Here is an 18,565-nt window from a genome sequence, read left to right on the forward strand (position 1 = left end):
ACCAATCCACACATATACCAATCCACACATATACCAATCCACACACATATACCAATCCACACGTATACACCAATCCACACGTATACACCAATCCACACACATATACCAATCCACACACATATACCAATCCACACATATATACCAATCCACACATATATACCAATCCACACACATATACCAATCCACACATACACACCAATCCACACACATACACCAATCCACACATATATACCAATCCACACATATATACCAATCCACACACATATACCAATCCACACATATATACCAATCCACACATATATACTGATCCACACACATACCAATCCACTCTCACTTAATGCTTTCCTACCTTTCCTTTCTTCTTTCAGCTTCTTTTCCTCTTCTTCAGTTCTTCTGTCTTCTCTGTCTTCTTCCGGGTCAGAGGGCACGGACAGCGGTGGGCGCGGCTTCAGTGTTGTGCGCCGGGATCTGAAAACAAACCCCGGCGCACAGCAGCTGTTGCCGCGCGGATCACAAGGGAGCGGTATCGGAGGTCTTTAACAGACCTCCGGCTCCCTTGAGTGATTTTAAGCCGGGTTGAACCCGGCTTAAAATCACTCAAGGGAACCGGAGGTCTGTTAAAGACCTCCGATACCGCTCCCTTGCGAGCCTGCTCCTCCAGCGGCGGACATTACTGTCCGTCTCTGGAGGGGTGCCGGGTGCCGCAAGTTGGCACCCCCTGATGAGCAGCCGCCCCCTGGAGTGTGGAGTGTGAAGCCCCCAGCTTCAGTGTTGTGCGCCGGGATCTGAAAACAAACCCCGGCGCACAGCAGCTGTTGCCGCGCGGATCACAAGGGAGCGGTATCGGAGGTCTTTAACAGACCTCCGGCTCCCTTGAGTGATTTTAAGCCGGGTTGAACCCGGCTTAAAATCACTCAAGGGAACCGGAGGTCTGTTAAAGACCTCCGATACCGCTCCCTTGCGAGCCTGCTCCTCCAGCGGCGGACATTACTGTCCGTCTCTGGAGGGGTGCCGGGTGCCGCAAGTTGGCACCCCCTGATGAGCGGCCGCCCCCTGGAGTGTGGCGGCCGCCCCCTGGAGTGTGGCGCCCTATGCGGTCGCACACCCCAAAGGTCGGCCCTGCCCTAAGGGGCCGGGAAGCCCCCACCAAGGCCGGCCTTACGGGTCTGCGGCCGCACAGGGTTTAAATTAAAACATCTGGGTTTTTTTTTTTTTCAACTTTATTTAACATCCTCCATGTTAAATAAAGTAAAAAAACCCCGATGTTTTAATTTAAGCCCTGTGCGGCCGCAGACCCGTAAGGCCGGCCTTGGTGGGGACTTCCCGGCCCCTTAGAGTGGCGGACCCGGTCGCAGTTGCGGCGGGCTTAAGGGGCAGGTGCCCCTTATGCCCTGCGTTAATGCGGCCGTAGGTAGGGTAGCTGCAGCTCCATCAGCCCCTAAGTCAATGCGGCCCTGCCGTGGCCCGGCCCACCGGGCAAGTGCCCGGTGTGCCCGATGGCCAGTCCGGGCCTGTCTATCTGTTATATATAGTTGGTTAAGAAAATCCGGGCCCTTCACTTACATTAGAAACTGTACTTTATTTAACCTAACAATCAAATATTTTTCCATGGGGATTTCTTGCTAAGGGCAAATAGAACCTATAAGAAGCAAGCATTATAAACCTTCTATAAAATGATATACCACATTCCATATATATCATAGTAGCTTAACATAAAACTAGCTTTAGATTTACCAAGTTTAAATTGTGAATAAACTGTAGGAAATGGTGCATATCCTCTCTTAATAATATGGATAAATGAATTGCCCTTAATTTTGACCTTTAAATATACCCTTTTGTGGGAAGCTACAAATTAGAACAGAACACAGATCAGCACTTAATGGGAACACACGACCTGTAATGCTGCAGTAGTCAGAAAAGGTATATCTTAAGTTACAAATTATGAAAAAAGATTATCCTTTAACAAGGTAAACTATTGAAAAGTAGTTAAGCCACTACAGGCTTTTCATATTCAGTCTCTGAGGATTATATATGTAAAGTAAAGAGTACAGCAAAAAAAAAACAAGGAAAAGAAAAGTCTTTAATAAACAACTAAAACACACTGTGTGCAAGCATAGTCAAATACCCAATTTTGTCACAGATATTTGTTTGTGTTTTCACCAGAAACTAGAGGTTTTGCCCTAAAATACATTGTGAAAAATGTCTGATACAGTCCCTATGGTGGTATACTACATACACTACAACTCCACCAGTAAATGTTCTGCATTAAAATAAACTATTATTATTATTTCATTCGTTAACTTACAGTATTGTATATGAGCAATGGACACCAATCTCATCCTCTGCTAAGCTAACTCTTACTGTTAGCTTACACTCCAACACTCACAAATGGTCTCAGTGCACTTCTAAATGCTGATTGGCCAGAGTGAAAAAAAATAAGGAAAACCCCTACAGGTTGTTGGACTCATAAATCACAGCCATAACCATCAATGAGACCACATTTCATTTTTAGCTACTTCTACATATCAGTCATTGATATGCACCCTCGTACACACAGCCCCTCCCACTTTACCTCATCAACGAGGGCCAAAAGGGCTTGTAATTTTGGCACTTTTGCAATTACTTTTTGACAGGTTTACCGGGGATCTACTACTTACTGTATACTTTTCTATACTCTCTGGGTATACCATACACTGGAACACAAGTTGTGTGGTTTTAAGCTATATAGTTTTGTGTCTCTACCCTTTTTCCAGTGTTTGCTGCAATCTGGAAATCTGAATCAGATAAGCAAAGAATTTATTCGAAATTGTGAGTGTATTTTTTACACTTTTTATTACTTTGAATTGAAAATATTTCACTATAAGATTTTGTTTTTTCTTCCCAGTATGGTCCTGTGCCCCCAATGTTTTGTGTTTCAATAATAGAATGTTTTCATTCTACCTAATGTTAGGTCAATGAAAAGGTGGTTTTCCTTATCTGTTTCTATGAATTTCTTACTCTTAACCAGGGCTGTATATTGGCCTATGCTGACTTGGCCTGGGGCCGCACTTTAAACATGAGAATGCATATATGGTAGCATGCATGTATGACTGTATGTCCATTAGGTTATGTAAGTGTTTGTATGTGTATTATAAGTGTGGGAGAAACATGGCAGAGAAAACCCTGGGAAGCTGTTTGGTCACAAAGATTGCACTGGAGACAAAGATGTCCGAAACAAGCTGTTTTGGCACAAATAAGGTATTGTTAAGCTCTTTGGGCACAAAGATGGCACTGTTATGCTGTTTGGAGACAAAGGTTGTATGTTAAGCTGTTGGGGTACACAGATGTCAGAGACAAACTGTTTGGGCACACATATGGCACTGTTAAGCTGTTTGGGCACAAATATGTCACTGTTAAGCTATTTGAGCACAAATGGTAGTGTTAAGATGTTTGGGCACAAATATGGGCTTACATCATGGACCGACCTTGTGCTAATTCAACCAATTAGATAAAAATGGTGCACAACAAACAAAGTAGTTAATCTGCATCTGCGCTTAATATACAGAGAGGCGGCACTCAAAGAGGAAAAGGTGGAGCCTAAAGAGGAAGGTGTGGCACCAAAAGTGTCTGGGCAGGAGTTGGGTAAATTAAGGTTGAGGGCGCGTGAGTTTGGTCATGCCTAGGCAGCACAAAACCTAAATATACCACTGTTCATAACAGGTAACAGGACTAATGACAAGTCTACCCCTGCCCAGGTATATTAGTGGTGTTAATTCCATCCAGGGTCTCTTATTTTCACTTTCTCTATGGTTTTCCTTACCACTATCTTTGTATACAATCATATTTTCTATCTTCTACACAGAATAATCTTAATCATATAACATTTAAGAAATAAAGATTTTTTATGAGTTATTCCTTAAATGCTAAGCTATTATTTAATCCTTCTTACTTCTTTGAATCTATTTCTGCAATTTGGGTTTTAAATTTGATGGCTTCTTTAATCTGCTCTTGAAATGCATTAACATGCTTCCTGCCTTATAAGATAACCATGATTACAAGATTACTCTACAGAAGCACAATGAGATCTAAACCAAGCCTACAATTCTCCAGAACACTAAAAATATAGCAAGTCTTCATTCAGGTCAAGGTATCGACATTTTCAGAGCAACAGATACTGCCCCTTCTTCTCTCATCCCTAAGGAATTTATATCACATTTTCTCCACTTCACAACTCTCAGCTTACAGTACATCGCCTTCATAGGTGTTTTACCTTACTATACCACGAGTCCATTAATACATCAGTTAGGAGTCATACAGTGGTATTTAGTCAGCCACCAATTGTGTAAGTTCTCCCACTTAAAAAGATAAGCGAGGCCTGTAATTTTCACCATAGGTACACTTCAACTATGAGAGACAGAATGGGGGGAAAGAATACAGGAAATCACATTGTAGGATTTTTAATTAATTCATTGGTAAATTCCTCGGTAAAATAAGTAGTTGGTCACCTACAAACAAGCAAGATATCTGGCTCTCACAGACCTGCCTGTAACATTTTCTTTAAGAGTCTGCTCTGTCCTCCACTCGTTACCTGTATTAATGGCACCTGTTTGAACTTGTTATCAGTATAAAAGACACCTGTCCACAACCTCAAACAGTCACACTCCAAATTCCACTATGGCCAAGACCAAAGAGCTGTCGAAGGACACCAGAAACAAAATTGTAGACCTGCACCAGGCTGGAAAGACTGAATCTGCAATAGGCAAGCAGCTTGGTGTGAAGAAATCAACTGTGGGAGCAACTATTCAAAAATGGAAGACATACAGGACCACTGATAATCTCCCTCGATCAGGGGCTCCACGCAAGATCTCACCCTGTGGTGTCAAAATGATCACAAGAATGGTGGGAAATCTCAGAACCAGACAGGGGGACCTAGTGAATGACCTGCAGAGAGCTGGGACCAAAGTAACAAAGGCTACCATCGGTAACACACTACGCCGCCAGGGACTCAAATCATGCAGTGCCAGACGTATCCCCCTGCTTAAGCCAGTACATGTCCTGGCCCGTCTGAAGTTTGCTAGAGAGCATTTGGATGATCCGGAAGAGGATTGGGCGAATGTCATATGGTCAGATGAAACCAAGGTAGAACTTTTTGGTAGTCGTGTTTGGAGGAGAAAGAATGCTGAGTTGCATCCAAACAACACCATACCTACGGTGAAGCATGGGGGTGGAAACATCATGCTTTGGGGCTGTTTTTCTGCAAAGGGACCAGGACGACTGATCCGTGTAAAGGAAATAATGAATGGGGCCATGTATCGTGAGATTTTGAGTGAAAACCTCCTTCCATCAGCAAGGGCATTGAAGATGAAACGTGGCTGGGTCTTTCAGCATGACAATGATCCCAAACGCACCGCCCGGGCAACGAAGGAGTGGCTTCGGAAGAAGCATTTCAAGGTCCTGGAGTGGCCTAGCCAGTCTCCAGATCTCAACCCCATAGAAAACCTTTGGAGGGAGTTGAAAGTCCGTGTTGCCCAGCGACAGCCCCAGAACATCACTGCTCTAGATGAGATCTGCATGGAGGAATGGTCCAAAATACCAGCAACAGTGTGTGAAAACCTTGTGAAGAATTACAGAAAACGTTTGACCTCTGTCATTGCCAACAAAGGGTATATAACAAAGTATTTATATGAACTTTTGTTATTGACCAAATACTTTATTTCCACCATAATTTGCAAATAAATTCTTAAAAAATCAGACAATGTGATTTATGGACTTTGTTGTCTCATTCTGTCTCTCATAGTTGAAGTTTACCTATGGTGAAAATTACAGGCCTCTCTCATCTTTGTAAGTGGGAGAACTTGCACAATCGGTGGCTGACTAAATACTTTTTTGTCCCACTGTATTTCCCAAAAGCCATTACAGCCACACAGGACACCCGTTATTATACCCTGTGTGGCAGGCCCTTCTTCCATACAACCTTTTAAACGAAAGTATACTAACTGGGCAGTTTATGTTTTTGCCTCTGAGGAAGCCTGAATGGTGAAACATGTCAGTTTTCAGGTGGAATCTGAGAACATTGATTTTAAAACACTATAGATTTGGGTGTAAAAGACTGATTTTCTATTATTGTTTTTTAAGATTGTTAATTAAATACCTATTTTTTCCTTTAGTAAACTGTCCATATTTTTCATGTGTTAGTGCTTACACCAATCAATATCACACTGATATTGTTCTTCCTCTGGAGTATCAGGAACCGCTCACTACTGTTCCTTTTTTTTTTCTACATATTTGTGTTTTTCCAGCTTTTTGACTGGCGTAAATGTATACCAAACTTTTTGTTATTAAAATAAGTCATTTGTCTGCTAAATGGTAGCAATGCAAAATTGCTATTCTGCTAATTTGTTTTTACTACATACCTATTCAACAAACCCAATTACGTTCTTCTTTTCTAATAAATAGACATGGCAGAGCTTATTTTGCAAATATTAGGAATATGACATTCAAAATGAAACTGTCATATGGATTGACACATATAATGTGAGAATTTATGTAGGATAAAAGCTCCCTTATTAAACCAGAAAGGTAAAGATGTCTTTGGAGTGACTTCTGCCCTTGTTCACTTCTTTAATAGATGGTATGTCTGCTGAGCCAGAGGAAACGCTTTCACATACCTTACTTTTAAAGCCATGTTTGATGGAAACATTTAGCTCAGCTCATAGCAGTAATAGCCAAGTCATATTTTTCTGATTAGATTTTCCTATTAAAATGAGTATTCCAATTACTTGCATTAGCTGCTGAAGTGATGGTCAGAGAATGATTTATTTGCTTTACAGGGCTGCTATACTGAATGGATATGCATAATATATTAGATGGGTCATTGTCATGTTTGGGAAAGATTTGATTACCATTGATACTTGAATTGGATTTCTATTCTGCTTCTTCTGTAGATTGTTTTGGAAAACCACAAGGAATAGACATCTCCTATAAGTAAAGAAAAAAATCAAATAAAAAAAATGAAATTTATCTGAAAAAAAAAGTTTTATTTAAGACATCTATATTGACAAGTATGTGTTTTGCTAGACAGGTTTGGGAGCTTATCAAGAATTAGGAGTGAAATGTTTTTTCACTCCCACTGGAGTGAAGAACGTTTAGTCTGGCTTCTATTAAGTAAAGAAGATCTAGTAAAGATCTGCTTTTTATTGACCTTGGTTGGAATTGCGTCACCCACTGTAGGACCATGGACTTAAATATGATTACTTAAGTACAAGCTGCTTTCTTAAAATTTAGGGAGGTACTATAAAAATAGCATTGATCACTTAGAAAAATTTTTATTTGAAACTGTTGTGGCACTATAATATATATATATATATATATATATATATATATATATATATGCTTGAGCAGGGCCCTCTTCACCTGTTGTCTCTGTTAGTCAATTTGTTATGTTACATACTACATGTTATGTCTTGTCTACCCATCGTACAGCGCTACGGAATTTGATGGCGCCATATAAAACAATTAATAATAATAATAATAATAATAATAATATATATACTATAGTACCACTACACTTTCTTTCAAATAACATTTTTTTCAAAGTGATCAATGCTATTCTTATAGTACCTTCCTCCCTAAATCATATCAGCTTCCACAGTTTTTTTCTACTTTTAACAGACATTTTGCTGAAACTCAATACATAATAACAAGGAGGTGGCAAAATTCAATAAGCATTCTGCCAAGAAAAGTTTATATTTATGGGTACTTTGCTGTTTCTTCCATTCATGTAGAATGGAATTTGTTTGCAGGTTGTTTTTTGGAAAATACCGCATAATCTTATTGCACAGTTGTCCATTATTATGTGAATATTATTGTGTGCATAATTATATGCTTTTAAAAATATCAAACGTGCAATTTGCATGGAAAGGTTAAATAAATTGTCTGTTTCTATTTTTATGCATCCTGATTAAGAATTAATAAATGCAAATGTATCAGTTTCTTTCAAATATAGCTCTGAATGTAATCAGATACTTATCTACTATTAGCAAAATTACAGATACATGTTTTCAAATACTCAAAGCTACCTGCTCAGTGGCACTATTTGTTGAATGCAGGGCTGCCATCGGACATATTAAGGCCCTTTACAGAACAAATGATGTGCATCTCCCTCCCCAGATAACCCCTCACCAGGATTTTCTCTTCTACTCATCTTTTTAGCACATGCATGCTGTCTGTTAATATGTTAAGTGGCAAAGAAAGCAAAGACAATCTGTTTGAGGGATAACGTGCACATGCTTGCTGGCACATGCAAGCTGTTTGGTGATAACAATGGCTTTTTGAGGACCAGATGGCACAGGCAAGCTGTTTGGGAGACACAGGCGACACAAATTGTATTAAATAGTTTTCAAAATACACTCTACCTTACCTGCAGCTTTTTCCACCACCTTGCTGCTGTGCTTGCTGATTGTCATGCCCACTCACATCGGTAGAATCAGGCAACAGCGCAAAGACTTCATCTACTGTCCTGCTACCCCTTTTCTAGTCAGGGCTTCTGCTCCAGCCCCCTTTAATTGGTGGATGCTTTGCATTCTTATCATGAACTCAGCAAAGCTGACGCCAAGCATTATTTTTAAAGAATAAACGATTGAGCCCTTGTCTTCCCCCTAGAACAGCTGGGCCCCTTACAGTTGTAAGGGTTGTACCCCCCAATGGTGGCCCTGAGTAAAAGACTAAGAGATATTCCATTAAAATGATTTGTATATGTGGCCATTCTGTGCACTCTGTAATATGAATACAGGTGTCAAGCAGTAATCTTGGTTGTTTTATGGGTCAAGTGACCTACCATTATATTACTGAATGTTAGTAGCAGTATTAAGAAAACCAATATTAAGAAGGTTGCCCCATGAAATTCAATACAATCTTCAACAACCACGCAGTACTTCCATCTACATTAAAAAACGCCCTTTTTTAATGCATCCATGAATATTAATGGTTGAATAGGACAAAGTATAACATATTCACATAAAATCAATATAACATTTTTATGCACACTTTTGCAACAATGAATATCATAAATACATTATATACGTGCAAACATCTAGCTAAGATAATGTACAGTTCGATTTTCTACTGATCTCCTGCAATGGCTCTTTGTAGCAGGAAAATGTCCATTATTTTTCCTATTCGCCAAAGACTTTCTATCCGCAAGCTTATGTAGTGTTTTTTCCTTTGTTATTTTTTTTTTTTACCTAACCTCTGATAGCTTTTGACACTAAACTATTCCTCATCTTTATGGTCAAATAGAATAAAAGAAGCATGTGATACACCAGTGCTATCCAAAGACTTCAGGAAGCATAAGCAAGAATTAGATCACTGTCAGTATCCTCCGAAAACGACTGCTTCTTTGTTGTGAGAAATGGAATTTCTCAGCTAGAAGAAAAATAATTTGCTCCTGATGACCTGACGTTGTTTTGATGAAAAATTCATACCTATGGGAAGTTACCAAAATACTGCGAAGAATATTTTTAATTATATTTCAAGATAATGTGTATTACATTTTTTTTTTTGTAAATAAAATACTTTTGAGTTTTGTGTGAATTGTTGTATAAAGTTTACATGTTTGTAACCAAATGGAATGTTCTCACCGATTAGACCAGTCTACTGTTTGCTATGGTGATAACACATTTAGTGCGTAAAAGTGATGTAATTGCGGTGATGGTAATGATAATGGCACAATTACATTAACAAAAATGACAATTGCACCAGACACTGTACTAATAAGTACTTCGATTTAAAAATCCCAAGATGTAGCCTTTTGGATATATAAACAAATACAATATAACAATAGTTAATTGATGCTAATCCAGTATGTTTGTATTAATACAATAGTACTAATAGTTAATCATTGTGCCTGATCGTTTTTAACCCTGTAAAGCATGTATCATTTCAGTAGCCAATTTTGGACATTTTCCAGAATTTCTTCATTCTCCTTGAGATGGGGGTCTCCAGTACTGTGCACAATACAGAATGGAGATATAAAAGGGGATATCTCCACGTCTCCCTTTCTGCTTCTAATATTTGGGCTTGAAAAGCTGCCCAATTTGCGATGGGCAATCTAGCCCTGGGTAAAATCAGGAAAGGCCAAGGGACCGTTGCTAATGGTAAATTATTGGATAGTTTCTGTGCTACAGTAATGAAAAAGATTTACAATATACTCGGAAGTATTTGTAGCGCACACACTGTCAGAAAGTTTACAACCCTGTAAAGCACACATTGGCTGCCCATCAAGTTTAATGTTATGAGACATTCTCCTTTTTATTGATCTGTAGGAAGGCAAAATGATTTCCCCTTTAAAGCTATTCATTATTTTATCTTAAAGAGAGAGAATACTAGCTAATTGTAATTGGTTTTCCCCCCCATTATCAATCAATTTTTCTCATATAGAAGGTTGAGGGGTTTGTAAGACAAGAAATTATAGTATTGGGGAGTTGGTGCATAATTAGTAATGAGGTATTTAGAATACTGTTTTGGAAAAAAAATATATAAGTAAATTACAACATCAGGCAAGATAATCTAAATGGAGCCCGTTTATACTGTTTCCACGATGCTTAGCTTATTTCCAAGTGCACATTTGTGATTGAATGCAAACTCAAGCAATCTGCAACATACTGATTATTTTTTAATTGTCTCTCAGTAGCTGGAAATTGTACTGGCTAAAGCTCATATGCAAGACTATTAAAATATCTTTTGGAATTATTGACAGGCTGTGAATTTATGTGCCATTATTTGAAATTATGCACACAGCATCGCACAATGTGTAATTCAAACGCGTGGCGCTTAAAGTATTAAAAGAATTATGTTTTAGTAAGTGCAGTTTTTAACTTGTTTTCCTTCTGGCACTTTAAGTCATTAGAATACAAAATCCGTTTTAAGAGTCAATATAATGACAGAAACATGAAAATAATATTTCTTGTAACTATCCAGAATTTTTTTTCCAGGCATTACTATTTCATCAGCATTTGTAAAAATTGAATATTGTTATATAGAAGTGTTGTTTTTCTACCTCCAGTCTTCAAAGATCAGAAACTTCTGTCAATGATGAAACCAAGGAATGTTTTTAATTGAGATGCTTGAGATGCAATATCACTGAAAACACTGTAATAGTGGTGTTTGTTTAGCAACGAAGGTCCCAAGTTGGAAACCACTTATTAAAAAATATAGTTGTCCTATTAGAATTCACCAAGCTGTATGTGGCCCTTGTGATAATGAATGGTGTCATCATAAAGTGAGGGCAAAATGACAGCGCCTGCGGTGATGTCCTCTCCCCCAATTGGAGGATCAGGGAGAGGTTGTCACCACAAGTGCCACCATTTTGGTGTAAGTTTCCGTCGGGTTATGTCTGCAGATGAAGATAGAATATAGCAGATTAAATATAGAAGATAGAAGAGAGAAGATAGAAAATGAAGATGCGGAAGAAGATGTGGAAGCAGCAGTTGTTGGCTGAAGCAAAAGTTTTAGGCAGAGAAGGTAGGGGGCGTGAGAGAGACTGAACAAGAATGAGAACATGAGCGAATGTGGACAAACAAATTTCTTATGAAAATTCTGAGCTTTTAACTTTGTTTTCTTCTGATTCATGGGGGATCTGGCCTCATTTTGTGGACTTCATCCGAATTGCTGAATTTACTGAATGCACAAGTCTATTGTGTAAATTTTGTCTTTACAATTACATGATTATATTGGATTATATTCTATACCTAACATAGGTTTGTTTGGATTGCTATGGCTGAGATGAACATGGTAGTGGCCTGCAATAGCAGGAGCAAGAGTATCTAGGACTGAGGCTGCCATACAGTTGTATTATGCCATGAAAAGTTTTTTTAAGTGTGTTAGTTATTTTGGGGGCGAAGATCGAAGAGGTTTTAATTTTTAAGATTTTTAAGTTTTTCTATATTTTAGGTGGGAGTTACAGCACGGTTGCAGGTGAGGAGGTGGTGGTAAGACAGACAGAGGCAGCTGTTGGAAAACTGGGAGACAGTACATAGGTGGATGAGGACAGCTTGGTAGCTATCGTAGTTTGCGGTGGTCAGGCATTACAGATTAAAGGTAGTAGAGAAACAGGAATTGTTGGTAGGTATATTGATGTCAACCAGGATGGGGATGGTAGAGGGAAGAAGGGAGCGAGCTGATCAATACAAAATATAGTAGAGTCCAAATGTTCCCCGAGTGAGAAAACTTTATAATGCGTGTAAATTCTACACATACAAAAATCTTTACAATATATATAATGTATCCTCAAGATTTGAGTGTTTGAAGTGAAGAAACAATTACCAATGTTTTTGTAGGACTAAAATTATATAACTATAAAGAAATTACGCTAAAAGAGTTAAATACATATTGCTGATAAGTTGCATGTATCTGAAATCAAGGTGTTTTTATCCCTGGAACAGAAATGTGTTTGGTATAAATGGAAAGATTGTGTAAGGATTTGCATTGTCTCTACAGAATAGAAAGGTCAGGGTTCTTTTTGTCCATAATCTGCATATCAATCAGGACCATAAAAAACCGACAATTTTAGTTTTGTTCTGTTCTCTTACAAAGGCTGGGAAAAAAAACATGATATGATAATTTCTGTAATGTCTTTTAGCCTTTGAACCCACTTAAACAATGTGCCTCGCTCTTTAACACCAAGTTATGAAGACTATTCAAACTAGCTAATTAGCTATTCCTCAAGGAATTTAGGATTACCCTGAGATTAGATTTTACTGCCAATGATTAAAGGAAATTGCATTATTTCTATGTTTTGCCGTGACAAAGTCATCTGAAGAGCTGTGTTTCCAAATTATGCGATATAAGATATTTCTCCTTTGCTGAAGAGACAGCATGTAAATAAACTGGTGAATACCAAGGAAATAATGTAAATCTGTCAGACATCACAATTCAGAACCAGCTTCTCTTCCATGACATCATAGGCCATGCCTGTCAAATCTCAGTTGCATAGACACTGGATTTTTTTTTTACTATTACTCTAGTACCAATGAATTCATAAAAGAAATGTTTTGTGGAACTAATTATCATAGCGTTGAAATGTCAGCTTTTGATCTGGTGCCCGTATGTCTCATGTAGTGACAGCAATGTGAATGATCACGAGAATGATATTGCACAGAAGCATTAGTGAAACAGGTCATATATTGTCAAAGCTTCCCAGTGCCTATTGAACTAAAAAATCAAATGTCGGAATGCAAAATCATTATTGAGCTGCATTTCTGGTAAATAATATGTTTCAATCAAAGTTTTCCGCTTCCATAGTTTGTTCTAATTGACGTTATCATATTGTACATGATTATTAATTACCTTAAGTATTGATTCAACGTTTGCTTTATTGTATTTTGTTTCGCGCTGAAGTTATAAATATTTTTTTTTCTTACAGGTCTCAGGGTGGAGAATTTTTATACTGAATTCCAAACCTGCAAGTCACGGTAGGAAAACAACTTTTTAATAATAAAAATGTATAGTAAAAAAATAAAAAAACAATATTTAACAAAAAGTAATATTTGGTTGATTGTAGCTTTTTCTGGCAAATGAATATTGAATGTATTATTGCTCCTTTTGGGGTTGTGCATTCTGACATCTGTTATATAATATAGATATCTTAGTTCTTTGGGTTTCAGCGATGATATTTTTTTTCTGCTAATATCTTGTATTTATTATGAGTTTTATTTCACTAGTAATGCACTAGAAGTCTAGAAGTGTAAAAGGTTTCTTGGTTTTTAATATGCAGTATGACTTATCTTACAGTTGGGTGAAGATACATATGTGATACTGTGCTGTGACTTGTTTAATATACTGTTTGTTATTGTATAAGGGCATGCTATATGAACAGAAGAGATCACCATGGATTCAGCAGATAGTGGGCTGTTACACACTGTGGGAGCTCAGTGTAGTCATCTAACCTGATGTTACGTGACCCTGCGGTGATAGCAGGGCACCTTGCACCTCGTGTGACTAGGGGTGAGGAATAGGGCTTGATACAAGGGCCAGCTCTCCTATTTACATAACACTTACTCCCTCACATTTATTCAGGGGCCACAGGCTACACTAACTGATTTCTCCCAAATTACAATGGCTAACTACATGCCGTTTTGTTATTAATTAATAATAATAATAATTATTATTATTATCATCATCATCGTTATTATTATTATGTAACATGCCACCTACTGCCCCTCAAATTGGTGGTACTGAAAAAATCTTTGAATTACATTTACATTTTTTATTCTAGTTTATATGTAATCAACTAGTCTGTTTAGTACACATGGCCTGGATAAGCTCATTTGATATATTTGACAATTTACCGTTTTCCACTCATCCCAGTCTTGCCCAGGGTTCATTAAGTCCATCTTATTAATGGGGTGTTAGCAGATGCAACAAAGTATATTACTATTGTTTGGTTAATGACCCATTCAACAAGTTAAGCCAATAACTTGCAGAAATAAACTTACTTGATTCAATTTGTAATCAGGAAGCATTCCTTTATGTCAAGAAAGGGTGCAATGGCGTTACGAGATTCTAAATGGCTTCCATTAGCAAAGTTTTGAAAGAGGAAAGCAAAAAAACACAAGTGTAAGTGTCACCTGCCATGAATCTAGGCTACTGTCAGCCATGATTCCTTTAAGTATCCATTGTTATCTAAAAGTAAGTACTATTTTTAGGTTTTGAAGATTTAGGACATAACCAAAAGTTGTTAAGGTTTAACAAAGCACTCTGTAGTGCAGCTACAAGCTGTGTCTTAGGTTTTGCCTCACTTTCTTTATGGGATTTAGTAGAAACGTAGAATTTGAAGTCAGATAGGAACTATTGCCCAATCTAGCCTGTATTTCACAATGTAAACACTTAAACCATGTAATACTCCTAGCCATATGCCAGTCCCATGCATGTTTAAAATCCCTTACTACTTGCCCTTGTACTGACTCACTTGCCATTAACAGACTTAGCACATAATACTGGAAGAAACCTTAAAATCATAATAAGACCACATGGCTTTATGTCTCACACAAACATGTTTTTTAATAAAATCACTATTCAGACTGTTGAAAACTCCTTTAGAGTTAATAAGCATTACACATCTTAACAGGTGCTGGACACATGCTACACATGACATAGTCTCTGGAAGGGGTGCTGCCTCAATACTAAAGAGTGTTGCTTGAAATATGTGAACTTGATCTAAATTTACATGGAAAAACATGTGCAGAGCAGCTATTGAATTTTTGCGGATGTCCAAAGAGAGGCCAGAATAATACAGATAGATTCCTGGAGAAAAAGAGGTGCAGAAAATGCTTCGGTAATTTTTATTCTAGCTGCCTGGTGGACTTTAGCAAAAGGGCGGAGCCTCTGGGCGCACCCTTTACCGTTTCTTCAGTCGGGGAGAGGGCGTGCCCTTAGGCTCCGCCCTTTTACGGAAGTTCTGCCTGCTGCATTGTGTGATTGGTGCTGGTGATCTTTGCTGGAGAACGTGGCTCTTAATTAAGAGCCATTACTATGTGTCATTACTATAATGCTCTCATTAATTCTTTCATAGCAGCTCCAGTGGCGGTGGGTTAAACCGTATGAAAGACTTAATGAGAACATTATAGTAATGACATATAATGCAGAGTCACACAATCTATTGGTTGTATGTTAAATTTAAGTCTTTTTAAAAATATCAGAAATATCTCATGGGAATACCCTTGGCCCTTTAATAGAAGTTTCTCATAAAAATGTACAATGATGGGGGAGCATGGCCGACTGCAGGCCAAGATGGCAGCAAGAGTTTAAAGCTTTGTGGCAGGACCCTAATGCACTCTTTTCAGCATTCTGAGACAAAATAACCACTCTAGAAGGTTGGAGGGCGATGCAGAATGCCCAGTGCCCAGTCTTCAAAAGTGGACTGTACTTGATCTATTGATGAGAAAAGCAAATCCAGCCAGGAGTCAGGTCCAGGAACACGCTACAACCACCACTAGTAGAACAGTCTACCATGTTCATTAAAGCTGATCTGCAGATTAGTATAAAGCAAGGGATGCCGGACCAGAAGAAAGATATTGGAGAAATTGGCAAAATAAACTGCGTAAGCTATCTTACCAAAGGAGAATTGCAAAATAGCTTTGGTCATTAACTCCCTTCAGCAAGAATGAATGACAATGCAAAACGCCCAGGAGGTCATTCCATGTCAACCAGTAGTTCAGAGCTTAAGAAAGCTGCCTGAGAACCCTCATGTATCAATGTTTTGAGATGTCTATAAGTTCTATGCCAAAGAATATACTTTGTGATAGAAAAGCTATTAGTCTGGGGTAGCCCTCTAATATCTTGGTGATATTGTGGAATAATATGCGAATGTTAACATATGTCTACAAAGCACCTCAAAAATGAGATTAGGGGTGTCTCGGACTCGGATAATTGTGGTATAAAAGTGTGTGTGGGGGGGTTCACACTGTCAAGAGACACCAAAACCATTGGTTGCAAAAGTGGATATATACTGCAGGCTCTCTTGTTATATCTAACTTAGTGGGTCCCTGCAGTGTTCTTGTTTTGGTCAAAGGGGACCAACGCCCACCTGGGCTTTTGTGTAAGGCCACCTTACTCTTACTACGATAAATTACGCTAATATCTCTAGGTGTGTAGACAGTAAGAGCAATTATAGGCGATAGTTGATAACCAATTGAGACAGTTATTGATAAACGCCTGGTTAACTCAAGTTGATTTGTTTCTCTCTATTATTCTATTATTTTTATTATTTTCTATGCTTTTCCATTCATTGCGACCCATAGTCTTGTAGGGTAATCAAGTTGCTCAATAAATAGTTAAACCCCTGGTTTCTTGTCTGCTACTTCATATGAGGGGTCCATTCCTCACCATTTGTGTTCATCGAGGTTGTCATCTTAGTCCACTTGGAACTGGTCCCTGCACAGAGCCCTGACCTCAACCCCATCAAACACCCTTGGGATCAATTGGAATGGAGATTGTGAGCCAAACCTTCCTGTACAACATCAATGCCTAACCTTACAAATGCTCTACTGGATGAATGGGCAAACATTTCCACAGAAACACTCCACAATATTGTGAAAAGCCTTTCAAAAAGAGTGGAAGCTGTTATAGCTGCAAAGCGGGGACCAACTGCATATTAATATCTATGTATTTAGAATGTGATGTCATAAATGTCCCTGTTGGTGTAATGGTCAGGTGTCCCAATACTTTTGTGCATATATATGGATGGGTCTAGCTATAGAGATATATGTGTATGCCATTTGTATATCCTCTTTGCATTATTGTTATCTGTGTGTAAATCAATTATTTATAATGTTGAAAGACTAACAGAAAATATGTTATATATATATCTAAAAGGAAGCTGTCTGGAGCAAAGCACACCTGCTGCTATTTTCTAAATGCACCACACCAGACCGAAAATGTGCCCTGTGACATGAAACAAGGACGTTTAAAATTCAATGTGCATACAGAAAGGAATGCATTAAACTGCAGGTGCACTACTTTATGTTCTTTTCCAAGCATGGAAAATACTAATTTGGCCTAAATTTATCAAACGGTGACAAGAACTATACAGGCAAAAAGTCCATTGAAATTACAGATCATGTAATAGAACCTATTTCCCAATTGGAGTAATGTTTTTAAACTTCATAATTATACAGGAATTGGACTTGAAAGCAATGGCTAAGATATAGTTTTAGCCCAGATTTTTATAACTTATATACTGTATAACGAACCACTGGAAGTTGTTTCAACTACCGGATAATGCCTATGAGCCTCTTTGAAGCAACAGCATAAACACAAAGTGAGTTCATGTGCAAGGGGAAAAAAGTAAATGGAAGTTGTAAATAAGTGGTAAATACGTGGAACAGCCTCCCATCAGAAGTGGCAGAAGCTAATACAGTGAAACACACGAATCTAAGTAAAGAATAATAATTGACTAAGGTCTGGGTCTCTGTATCAGGAAAGTTGGCAGATTAAATGGGTTAAATAGTTCTTATCTGCGGTCAAATACTGTGTTTCTAGCTGATACTATAAATTTGGCGACATTAAATTGTTTTCTGATTCAAATTGCATCTTTTGTTTCTAATTCATCGCTGTAAACTTAGAGTGCAGTTAAGGGCACCAGATTTTTTATTAATATGGCTGCTGGGTTTACATGCGACTCACCCAGATTGTCTTAATTTCTATCCCATAATACTGCAGTCACACACAAAACATTCTGGGACAGGATAGACAGGATTGTGGGTGGGCGCACGCCCCTACAGCCCACCAAATGGCAATATTTGTATTTTAGATCTTTGCTGGCTTCATGCCTGGGTAGTGATAATGGGAGAATTAAAGTATCTTTACACTTTCTTAGAGAAATGTATAAATGTATGTATGTATGAACATTTACCCACTACAATGTGACATTGTCATTTTTGACATGATGGATGCACTTTAAAGCCAATTAGCATTTTGCTAATTGCTTTTGGCTCTGCTCTAATAAAATACACCACTTCTGTAGGCTTTAAGTGCTGGCTAGAGTTGTATAGTTTTCAGTTAATATTGTTTTGGTTTGTTTTTTTCTGAG

The 18,565-nt window shown here is 38.2% G+C and overlaps 1 protein-coding gene across 1 annotated transcript in view; it reads left to right on the forward strand.

The window, feature by feature from the left end:
• Positions 1-18,565, forward strand: part of PTPRD (protein tyrosine phosphatase receptor type D) — a 691,347-nt gene that overhangs the window by 312,347 nt on the left and 360,435 nt on the right. The window contains exon 7 of the mRNA XM_053465969.1: positions 13,400-13,448. The gene's annotated coding sequence lies outside the window, so the exon portion shown is untranslated. The remainder of the gene's footprint in view (positions 1-13,399; positions 13,449-18,565) is intronic.

This window comes from Spea bombifrons, chromosome 1 (assembly GCF_027358695.1).
Source record: "Spea bombifrons isolate aSpeBom1 chromosome 1, aSpeBom1.2.pri, whole genome shotgun sequence".
Classification (NCBI taxonomy): domain Eukaryota; kingdom Metazoa; phylum Chordata; class Amphibia; order Anura; family Pelobatidae; genus Spea; species Spea bombifrons.